Genomic DNA, 12871 nt, shown 5'->3' with positions numbered 1-12871 from the left:
AAATTCCTGGGAAAATATTAACGTTGAAATTCCTGGGAAAATATTAACGTCGAAACTCTTGGGAAAATATTAACGTTGAAACTCCTGGGAAAAATATCAGCGTTGACAATCTTGGAAAATATGCAGACGCACTAATGACTCAGTGTTTGTCAGTGTGATTAGCGGTAGAGAAGAGGCAGGTATTAATTCGTGTTTAATCCCTTCACTACGGTAGACGATTTTATTGAGCACAGACTCCATACACAAGGGGTGAAAGACCTTGTAAAACCTCGACTATGTAGAGTCAACAGCCTGATCGCTATTCCAATTATCACCATTAAATATAAATACTTATTTTAAAATACATTTAATACTAACTAACACCAATAAATCATTTTGTAGAATCAATCTTATTTATTCTCAGATTTCACTACTCATCCTGCAGAATATTCTACTGAAAAAACAATATTTATCATTACAATATACAAATGTTCGTACCGGTATAGATTCCAATTCAACCAAAAACACAGTAATTCACTCTGTTTTTCAGCTACTGTTAACCAACAAATATTACAATTATTTTTCCTGTCAGTTTTGGAAGTGCGGTTAGCAGCAGCTGTGGCAACATGAGTGAAGGCGACACATGAGGAAAATATATATTATAATGGTTTTTACAATACTCTGATGAATAGGTTTTGTGTTTTGAGCAGAGAGATTTGGGCTGGGTGTGGCGGGAGAGGTGTGTTGGGTGTGGCAGAGAGATACTTGTGTGTTGGGTGTGGCAGGGAGACTTGGGCTGGGTGTGGCAGAGAGAGAGAGATATGACGTGACGGGTCGTATGAACGTGAGACAAATTTGTTCGCCATTAAGGACTGACGACGTTCAAACATTGGCCCATTATTTGTGTTATATTTGTCATCGCTTCTTCCAGGGAGTGAAAACGTGTGCGGTGAGGCAGTCAATCAGGACAACTTTTTATTTTATTTTATAATTGCTTGATGAAATTTGTTAAGATGAATAACAAATGAAGAACGAAATGTAAAGAAACAATATATATTTATGAGTTATTCAATATAAGAACTCGATAGATATTTGAGTGCATAAAAACTGTGGGTAAAGAAGTGTGTGTGTGTGTGTGTGTGTGTTACAGTACATGTCTAATACTAGTATGGAATCATTTATGTAGTGCCAAACACAAAGGTAATGTTATGGGGAAGGAAGGAAGGAAGGACTTGGTACATGTTGACGCTGTTCTCAGTAAGACAATAACACCGGTGATGGATGGTGGTGTGGCTCAGGTCTGGCTGCTGCTGCACTACACATGAGCCACACTCACATAAATTTATGACCTACAGCTGCCGACAAACACAAAGAATTAATTTTTCTGCACAAGATACGAGAACCACAAACACGGTTTTAATATTAAATACAAGTCCAGTGTAAATATATTATTAATGGTATAAAAAACGCCTTGAAGTATTACACAGAAGATGTGATTTCATATCTTTTTTTTTCTCGACATACGAATATATTAACCTCACTATGTCACTCCTGCACCGTACTGCAACACACGTTCTCCCTCATTTCATCAGCCCCTGTTGTTATATTTTGCGAGTTAGTAATGGATTTTCGAAAGATGATTTAGTATGAATCTAAAACGAGTAGAAACTTGACGCCCAAACATAATAGCCACATCGCTGGCCTTAATGAGTTTCAGGAAGGCGTGAAATTAGTTGTCTCCTCCCGTAAAGGTTATGAAAAAAAAAAATTATCAACACATAAGACGAGCTGAGTACCTAGTGTCGCGTTACTTCATAAGACGCATCGACACGGCGTAAAAGCAGGAGGGAGCTGTGTGAACCCTGTGCATGAGGTAAATGATGAGGCAGTGTAGGGGAGTGTAAGCCACCTCGTTCTATACCACCAATATTACTTAACAAAACACGTTCAGTAGACACATTAGAAACTTGTTATCACGGAACTTCTCAAACGGATATAGATTATACAACTGTGTTACCATGACCTCAGCAGTAGTAATGCCCCTCAACAACCTGTACACGAGCTGACAGGTAAACAAGAGGATAAGGTAGAGTAATCAGGGAATATACAACTGAAGAGAACAAACAAATTTGCCATAGCGTTTTGTGCATGTCAGATACACTAATATTATCAACAACAATATTATTTAAGAGATTCCTTGTTTTCACTTATGTTTTTGCAGTATAAGTAATTAACAATAAACATTCATACTCGATTTATATTATTAGTAAGTTATTTCACAGTCCTGATTAACAAAACTCAGTTTAATTAAATCGGGAATGGATATTAATTATACACAAGCTATTATTGAAACGAAAATCAATGATATTATTGTAGGTTCATTGGTTTGAGATTCCGAGTTACCAGGTTTATTGGTTTGAGATTCCGAGTTACCAGGTTCATTGGTCTGAGATTCCGAGTTACCAGGTTTATTGGACTGAGACTCCGAGTTACTCTTCTGGATTTCATTAGACGAAAATTGTTTAATAGACTTTGTAGAGATGTTGCAGGCAGTGTTTCATTAAGGAACAGAGAAGACAATTAATCCAGACGCGAGGAAAACGATAATTTCCGACGATTTAGTTACACCTGAACTTCATTGATGTTAATTAGAAGTTATGTATAGTTTAGACTTTTATTCCTAGTATGGACAACGACTCTTATTATGTTTGTATAGGATTATATGAGCCGTTTTTTTCTCACATATATAACATCTCTGGTTATTCTTTTCTGTTAATTTTATATATAAAAGTTTTCGACCATTCCTGACATTTTTACAAGTACTTATAAACATATCTTTCATATAACAACCAAAGTTTTAACGAGGCAAACACAGAAAACACAAACAAACAAACAAACAAACAAACACATACAAAAAAAATAAATAAATAAAATAAATAAATGGGAAGATTTTTACTGCTTTGACAGGTTGTTAAGTCCCCTAAAAAATCATCCACGATAAAAAAAAAAAAAAATAACGCGATTCAGTTTAAAGTTATGGTCAAGGATTATCACCGAGCGTCGAGGGCAGATTGGAGGGTCAGTGAGGAAGGAAAACATCGTTCTATGTCAAAACACTTCAAGTTATTACATTAAAAAGAAAATCGTGAGGATTATCCCTGCAAGCCTCTTATCGTGGGTGTTGATCTGTTATCTGTCAACACTATGAACCTGAACCTGAACCCCTATGTTATTGATCAGGGTAACAGCTATTTCCTTTAGTATTACTGATATGGATTTTAGCTTTCATTATTACTCCGAGATCAAATAAATCACTATAAAAGCTGAAGGCAAAGTAGCATCACTTTCAATAAATTGGTTTAATGTTAAATTTGAAAGTTTTCTGGCTGGCTTATTGATCTTCAGTTTACACTCTGAATTATTTTAGTAACAAGTTCCTATCCGGTAACAGTATTTAACAAATGATTCGCAGTGACCATAATGCCAGAATTCACTCATGTATTCACTAGACTTCAAGTTAATGTTTATATTCAATTTATTTCTACATGAATCATTATACAACACTCACTCACTCAGTCACTGACGGAGAACCAAATAAGATTGATTTTTGATAGGCCATTGCTTACACTTGGTCTGTTAGGCTTTAGGATGATAAATTATTCTCAGACACACCTGTGGTAATATCAGTCTTAGAAACCATTTGGTCCACACAGTCTCCTCCCCAATGCCAGCAAGTGAGGAGTGTGTTGCAGTGTAGAAGTAAGTGTATTAGTTCAGGAAATATCAGAAATGCGCAAAAATTCGTGGTCCTATTCCAGATGTTATTGCATTTTGCCGACTGTCTCAAAAATGCATCAAGCCACAAAAGAAAATCATCTTAGAGTGTATTATTATTATTATTATTATTATTATTATTATTATTATTATTGTTATTGTTATTGTTATTGTTATTGTTATTATTATTATTATTATTATTATTATTATTATTATTATTATTATTATTATTATTATTATTATTATTATTATTATTATTATTATTATTATTATTATTATTATTATTATTATTATTATTATATACTCTTCATTGGCTTCATCTGCAACATGTAAAAGTGAAAGTATATCAAGTTCATGTGTTTACGATTTTGTCATTCTCAGTTGCATAAAGTTTCGACCATCTCTACTCACTTACCATCCTCTGTGAAAGAAAAGCAAACAACTTTTTTTTTGTCTACACATACACACACGCACACACACGCACACCACATGCACGGACGCACTCACACACACTTCTTTTTTAATTATTTAGGATTACTGCAGACATTACATCTCAGCTCTGCATACGTTTGCTCCTCTTTTGTCTGGTTATTCACATCCCAGACAAAGTCAACCCGTTCGTGTCCTCCAGCTGTTTCACTCTGCATGACAAAAGTACTTGTTTTGCACACTCATCAGAAGCTTCAGCTATTTCAAGATTAAACATTATAAATTTTGTATCTCTTATAAGACTTTTGTTTATGTTTCCACTTGTAGAGAGACAAGAGGATCAAGTTTACTGAGGCAGGCATTAACGTTCTTTGGGGTTAAGTGAGAGAGAGAGAGAGATTCAGAGATCCTTTTCGCTGCCATACCTGGTCTTACACGATTGGCTGGGTCGGCATGAGGAGCATTTTGATTCCTATTAGTAAATATATTTCTTAAATCAATAACAATACTGATACTTTATAAAACTAGCGGATAACTCTCTTTATTATCAGAGCTATGTTAAATAGTATAAACTTAAGGGTAAATGGAAAACGCAACAAGAAACAAACACGACTATTTCACCTCCTCCTGCCAGCCACAGGTCCATCTAGTAAGCCACAGGTCCATCTAGTAAGCCTCAGGTCCGTCTGGTGACGAGCTACAGGTTCACCGTCAACTCGTGCACTTTTCCCAACTTGGTGACCTGGTCTCCCCCACCAAGTGCCGACACTTTCCCACAATCTCTGTGATTCTCATTTAACTTTTTCACTTGACTCTCAACTTACAGCGTACATTTCTCAACTTCCTGGATGTAAAGTTCCTCACTCAAAAACTTCTTACCATATTCTAAAATCCTAATAATAATTCGTCTTCACAAAACTTGGCGACCAACTTATTGCTCGTCCCTCCCGCCTTTCCTCTCACGGTAGTTCATACGTCCCTCAGCGGCCTGTGAAATAGTTCACGAGGAGAAAAGCTGCCCTAATGAAGAGCTCTGGCGTCCTGCCTCGGGGAGTGGCACCCACTAAACTTTTCCTCTTGCAAAGTAGGAAAAATGAAGGTAATTTCTGCCAGGTGAGAGTCAAGACACTTGCTCCCTACAGCTGGAAGTGACCCAAAGCTCACCTATTATAGAGGCTATTTATGTCACCTGACGTCCCGTGGGGTGGGGGCAGTGTGGTGTGTTGTTGTAGGGTGGGGTGGGGTGTTTGGGTGGGGTGGGGTGCTTGGGTGGTAGGGGGTCAAGAATTTACTCTCTGACTGTACTTATGTCCTTCCATGTGTCTGCCTCCCTCTGTACGCCGATCTGGGAATTGTGAACATGATAACTATACTTGGTGTGTAAATATATCACAATATGTTAGTCGATTCGATTAAAGCATGATTTTCTAACAAGTGAATCTAATCTTGTGTCCTAATACTGTACTGGACATGTGGTGAGTTGACGAGTTTTGTTCACATTTACGGTAATTCTTATTATTAAATGACTTGGAGCATTTTATTTTGATCAGAGCAAAGAGAGAGAGAGAGAGAGAGAGAGAGAGAGAGAGAGAGAGAGAGAGAGAGAGAGAGAGAGAGAGATAATTATATTTTCCTTGATCCTGACTTACTAGGGAAAATTTCATGTCACTTGTTAACTGAACGGGGAAATTTCTAGTGTCTTATCCTCTGCACGGAGGAAATCCTCTCGGTGCTAATTTTAAAGTTTCTAATTAATTAAGGTCGGTTAAATGGCATTTCCTCTTTCCTATCAGATTGTTTACTGATTTGTGACGGCTAGCTAATTAGTTGACAATCTTTCTTCCCTTTCTCTTCGCCGCAATGTTGCTTCACTCTCTCTCTTTTACAGGTACTTTAACGGGCAATGTTCGGTGGATTTGGCATCTTGTGTACCGCCGGCAAGGCCGTGGGCTCGTAACACTCGTCTTGCCCGCTGTGCCCACCGTTTCTCTGTGGATGTCGGTCACACTAGAATAACCCGTAATAGTACATCCTTCTTTCCTCACACAGCCAAACTGTGGAATGCTCTGCCTTCTTCTGTGCTTCCATTCTAATAAAGCTGGTTTTCCGGCATCTTCGTGATGTAGATTAACACAGTATAACCTTTTTCTCTTCTATTTTTAATTTCTTTGTTCTTATTTTTTCGCCTACTAGGCCCCGTTGTGGGTCGTTCGACCTGTGCCCGGGTGGGCTAATTCCCGTAAAAAAAAAAAAAGTATGTAGTCCGGTGTTCACCTCGCAAACCACTTTATTTCTTCCCAGAGTTCCTCGTGTTCAGTGGCTGATCTCCATGAATGCCTCATAGACCTGCGGCTCAACTAATTCAACACAGCTAGGATAGCTACTTATGTATTAGGAGGAGACTTAATATTAAGGTAATAAAATGGTGGCGAAGGTGTGGCTATTGGGGGAGGCTGGAGGCCACGTTGATAAAAAAAAGTAGTAGTAGTAGTGTGTGTGTGTGTGTGTGTGGGCAGAGAGAGAGAGAGAGAGACGTTAGTTCACACATCTATTTATAATTATTTTCTGTTCCACACCTCTAGAATCTTGTATAGCTTTCTATGCGAAATATTCTCGTATCGTGCTGGCAGGAAGGGGAAGTAGTGTAGATATTCTCCGACTAACAGATCAACATTACTAAGGTGAGGTTCTTTTCTGTACCAATTAATGGGGAAAAAATTAACCTGAGACGCTGACATTAACACAACATTTACCTTAACGAGTTTTAAAGATATCAGTTTGTAAGAAAAAGTTGAAATGGCCAGTTTTAATGGGGGAAAAAATAACTAAATTTGGAAGTCTTTCATACCAATCTTATTATAATCTATGGGATGTGAATATTTAATCAAAATAGCGCATTGCTCAGCCTCGTCCAGGAGAGATATTGAGTTGGTGTTGAACTTAACGTGTTGGTAAGTTTTCCAGTTTGTCTCGGTCAAAACATGAACAGCGCCAGACACAGTGTAGTACATCACCTCACTGTAACCTGATACATTATACTACCAGCCTCGCCACCTGCTGCCTTCATCACACAGTGGCTGCTCTACAACACAGTTAGTTATGTCTTTAATTAACACATCGAGACACAAACACGTGATGATGTTAGTTTGTTCACCGTTAATACATAATATTAAAACAATGATGAACTGTCAGTGGTGGAACAGTTCCCCTGGCTATTACGCCCTCACTAGTAGCGGTGGAACAGTTCCCTGGCTATTACACCTCACTCGTACCGGTGGAATAGTACCGGGTTACATTACTCCCTCACTAGTATCGGGTTACATTACTCCCTCACTAGTATCGGGTTACATTACTCCCTCACTAGTACCGGGTTACATTACTCCCTCACTAATACTGGGTTACATTACTCCCTCACTAGTATCGGGTTACATTACTCCCTCACTAGTATCGGGTTACATTACTCCCTCACTAGTACCGGGTTACATGGTAAAAGACTCCACATGTGCTGCCGACACGTTACGTATAATTATTGTATAATCGTTCTCCATGTTCTGATTTTCCGGTTGATTAACTTTGGCTAATATTAGTAATAAACAAAGAGACTCTCGCCGGGTACCTGTTAACGTTATGTGTACTGTATAATTACCTGTCGCACATACATACACTCACACACACCTAGATCAATATTGGCCCCGTCACCTTAACTCCAGGACAGACCGACTGACTGACAGATTCACTCAGACAACATTTTACTCGACCTGTAATGTCCCTCACTGACCCAGCTTTCTGCCAGTTATTGATCCCTCTTGTGAAGCAACAACTTGGCTTGTTTGGAGAATACTGGCCACTTCGCCTTTCGGCCATTTCAGCCAAGCAACAACATGGACAGCTTTTCCCTCCCTAAGGACAACTTTCGCTCCCTAAGGACAACTTTCCCTCCCTAAGGACAACTTTCCCTCCCTAAGGACAACTTTTCCCTCTCTGACTATTGACCTTCTTACATATGGTCTTCTTATTTTAATCCTGTTTCTTATTAAATAGAAATGCAGCGCGAGGCAGGACACAGCTGCTGGGTGATCAGAATGGTATCCAGTCTGTCGAAAGTTTGAAGGAATTAGACAACTGTGGCGTCCAGCATCACAGTGGCTGACTTGGGAGACGGGGAGGAGGAGGAGGAGAAGAAGGAAAGGAAGAAGTGAAAGAGAGGTAGCGAGGATAAACACTAGCCTAGGAAGGAGAAGGAAGAGGAGAGGAAAGTAAAGGAAAGGAAGAAGTGAAATAGGATAAATACTGGTATGGGAGACGAGCAGGAGGAAGAGGAAGAGAAGGAGGAGGAGGAGGAGGAAGAGGAGGAGGAGGAGAAGGGGAGGAAAGGAAGAAGTGAAAGAGAGGTAGCGAGGATAAACACTAGCCTAGGAAGGAGAAGGAAGAGGAGAGAGGAGAGAGGGAAGAGGAGAGAGGAGAGAGGGAAGCGAGATCAGAGGTGGTTCAGTAAAATCCTAGCCTGGGAGGGAAGTACGAGGAGGGAGAGGGGAAGAGGGAAGTGGTAAAGAAGTGGCGACAAAAGGCTCTAGCATGAGAGGGAAGTTGAAAGAGGAGGGAGAGGCGAAAGAGGGAAGTGGGAGAGAGATGGTTTGGAATAACCCTAATCTTTGAAGGGGAGGAGGAGGAGGAGGTGGGAAAGAAGAAAGAAAGAGGTCAGAGGAGAGAGAGAGAGAGAGAAAAAAAGGCTCGGAAAAACCTTAGCCTTGGAAGAAAGAAGGAGGGAAGGATAAGATGAAGAAGGAGAAAGAAGAAAAAGAGTAAGGGAAGAAAGAGGAAAAGAAAAAGAGGAGGAACAGGAAAAGGAAAAGGAGGAGGAGAAGGAGAAGAAGAAGAGAAAAGTGAGAGGAAGAGGAGGAGGAGAAGAGAGGGGGAGAAGAGAAAGAGAGGAGGAAAAAGTTGGTAGAGAAGTGAACAGCAAAACTCCTGTCGGGTGTCAGTTGGTGTAAATCAAGTTTGTTGGGACAAAAATGTTGAAACTTGAGGTACACGAAGGTCATTATAACTCTTTGCTCTTAAGTCCCTCCTTGTATAACTTTCCTCCAACTCCTTCAACTTGTAACGCCCCCAACCGCGGTACAACGCGGTACAAGACCTTACATCGCGGTACTAGATAAGTAAAAAAAAAAGACGTACATTTTAAGACTTCAAGTACGGAAAAAAGGACAGGACAAAGGACGGATACAACTACAGTATACGAACAGGTCTAAGCACAGTGCAAGGACATATACACATTTGCCAGTACAAGGGTAGGTATGAGGGCAGTATAAGGGTAGGTATGGGGGCAGTACAAGAGTGGGTATGAGGGCAGTACAAGGGTAGGTATGAGGGCAGTACAAGGGTAGGTATGAGGGCAGTACAAGGGTAGGTATGGGGGCAGTACAAGGGTAGGTATGAGGGCAGTACAAGGGTAGGTATGGGGGCAGTACAAGGGTAGGTATGAGGGCAGTACAAGGGTAGGTATGAAGGCAGTACAAGGATAGGTATGAAGGCAGTACAAGGGCAGTACAAGGGTAGGTATAAGAGCAGTACAAGAGTGGGTATGAGGGCAGTATCCTGGCGAGTACAAGCACAGGTAATACAAATGGGCAATACAAGGACAAATGCATGTTACATTATTCCATTACCGATCACTCCTCTCAACCTTAAGTGGTGCCAACATAAGACACACATTCACTACACAGGACCCGGGCCGCTGTGACCTCCTTCTGTATAATAAAACTAAAAATTCGTGAGTGATGAAACTTACTGCGTGGAGGTAAATCTATTCCTGGAAAGTAGTTTTGTTTGGAAAATTATGGCCGGTGATTTGGTATAGTAGTTGGGTTATTAGTTAATTGAGGAAGACCATTTTCTGCCCCGACGCTGTGCTGGTGATTAGAACCAGTTGACACACACACACACACACATGCACGCACGCACACACACACATAAATATACACACACACACACACACACACACACACACACACACACACACACACACACCTCACCAACTCTTTCTAGCCTCGTGAAATTGATGGCATTATCCATCATGTAAATTTGTTGAAGCAGTTTTTGTCTTCATATTCACACTTCGTCTTCCTGTGTCACGCCCCCAGCTGTGTCCTTGTTTGTTTACCTCCCTGTGTCACGCCCCCAGCTGTGTCCTTGTTTGTTTACTCCTGTGTCACGCCCCCAGCTGTGTCCTTGTTTGTTTACCTCCTCCCCCAGCTGTGCTGTGTCCTTGTTTGTTTACCTCCATGTGTCACGCCCCCAGCTGTATCCTTGTTTGTTTACCTCCCTGTGTCACGCCCCCCAGCTGTGTCCTGTGTCAAGCTCTCTCGCTCTCTTTACGTCCGTCTTTCTCTCTCTGTCTATGTCTTTCTTACATTCTCTTTTTTCCATTTCTCCCGAATGTGTGTTTCATTTGGCCAGACAAACGCATTTCGTATTTGTGTTCTCACGCACGCACACGCACACGCACACGCACACACACACACACACACACACACACACACACACACACACACACATACACACACACACACACACACACACACACACACTGGTAACTTCTCACATATATCTAATTTAACCTAGTTCCCCCTCTGAGAAAATTGTTAACCCAATATCGAGATTATTTACGACTCAGATGGATAAAACATATTGGATGACTTTCAGAAGAGGTTGTTTAGTTAACGAATTACCCAACACATGGAGACAGGCGAAAAACTGGGCTATGTTTTTTTTTTTTTTTAGTTTAGTTTAAGTTTTAGTAGTTTGTTAAAGGTGTCGTAAATCTGTATGTTAAAGGGGCGCACCACATTACCACCTGATAGGATAGCGGCAACGGTCTGTGGCATCGTGGCTTTTGGAATATTATACTTGGTAGTGAATAATGTTAATATCATACATAGTAGTCGTTTAACTCCTTTCGTAAAATATGAAGGTTTAATTAAGAGCCTGTCACATAGCGTACAGGCACCTATACAAAAGTCCTGTTCGTGGTTTAGGAGGAGTCCTGAACCACGAACCCCGAGATTCAGGTTCGTGAATCCGAAATAGTAAACACTGATGCATTATTCGGATTTACGAGTCTCAATTCAGGGTTCGTGAAGCAGTAGAGGCGACAGGATTGTTGGTTTGTTGATATATCTCCTCATTTTAGAATTAATTAAATTGTATGAATATTATGACCCTGACACTGTGGTTCTTTGTTCTAAACCAGTGGGCAGGTTCAGCTGTGGGGTTCATGTATCGAGTTTGTCAGCATGTCCTAAGACCAGCTCCAGAGTGACCCCGTGTGGTGAGCTATGTAGTCCTCTTTACACGATGGTTGTGGTTCAGGTAGTTATAGTTGGTTTTATGAAGTGGTTGTGGTTTTTAAGTAATTGTGGTATTTAGGCTATGGTGTTAATCCTAAAATAGTTGTGGTCTTATAGTGGTTAGTGGTCCTCAAGAAGTGTTAGTGGTCCTCAAGTCGTGTTAGTGGTCCTCAAGTCGTGTTAGTGGTCCTCAAGTAGTGTTAGTGGTCCTCAAGTAGTGTTAGTGGTCCTCTACAAGTGTTAGTGGTCCCCAAGTAGTGTTAGTGGTCCTCAAGTAGTGTTAGTGGTCCTCAAGTAGTGTTAGTGGTCCTCTACAAGTGTTAGTGGTCCCCAAGTAGTGTTAGTGGTCCTCAAGTAGTCCTCAAGTGGTGATTGTGTCTCCCGAGTTTTACGTGTAAAGCTAAAGTGGAGATTATGGTTATAGAGAGAAGGTTATTGGCCTCAGGCAGGAGGGTTTGTGATCCTCAGATACAAGCTCTGGCCGTCAAACATTGATTATGGCCCCGTGGTAGGTAAAGTGGCCCTGTGGAGGCGACTACTGCTTCTCAGACTGATGTTATGGCCATACGGTGTAAGTTATGGCCCTCAACTAAGGTTTGTGATCTTTATATGAAGGAATTAGAGCCCCTTAAGTGTGTTTTATCCTCGTTATATAAAACTGTGTGGTCTTTAGATAAGGATCAAGTCTCACTGATAAGAATTTGAGTCATGTTATTTTCTATTTAGTGAAAAACGTAATGAGTTTATCCTTGCTTGTAGTTGGCAGGTAACTCCGAGACACTTAGTTAACATGGGTGAAGGATATTGTGGTGCAGGACACATTGCGATCCTTTACGAGTATCCTACGACTACAGGTCATGTAGAATTTACACTAGCGGAGTTGTCCTTGGTGTTATAGTCTAACTTACTGGATTATATAACTTCACCACAACTGCCCAACTTGGACTATTAAAGGTATTTCTTTGCATCGTTAAACAATTCACATAAGATGAATTTTGACGAGTTGACAAAGATAGTGATGTGTTGATGTATTGTAGGCAGACGCGAGGAGCTCTAATGTCTTGTTCACCGGGGACTACAGCCAGAGTAAGAGGTGACCTACAGTATAGTGTTATAAACCCATCGGTCACGTGAGATGCAGAGTTAAATTTCGGCATAAAAGAAGCACAATGTTTTTTTTATATGTATATGCACACACATAAAGAGAAGCAGAATATGTATGCACTCATATAATTGCTAACGCAAACACACACGCTCTTTCTCTCTTCTCTTTTTCTCTTGCTAATTCTTTCGTTATCTTTTCTCTCTTTGTGTCTCTTATTTGTGTAATTATTTATGTC

The sequence above is a fragment of the Homarus americanus genome, unplaced genomic scaffold (assembly GCF_018991925.1).
Source record: "Homarus americanus isolate GMGI-L3 unplaced genomic scaffold, GMGI_Hamer_2.0 scaffold5434, whole genome shotgun sequence".
NCBI lineage: Eukaryota > Metazoa > Arthropoda > Malacostraca > Decapoda > Nephropidae > Homarus > Homarus americanus.
This window is presented reverse-complemented; position numbering follows the sequence as displayed.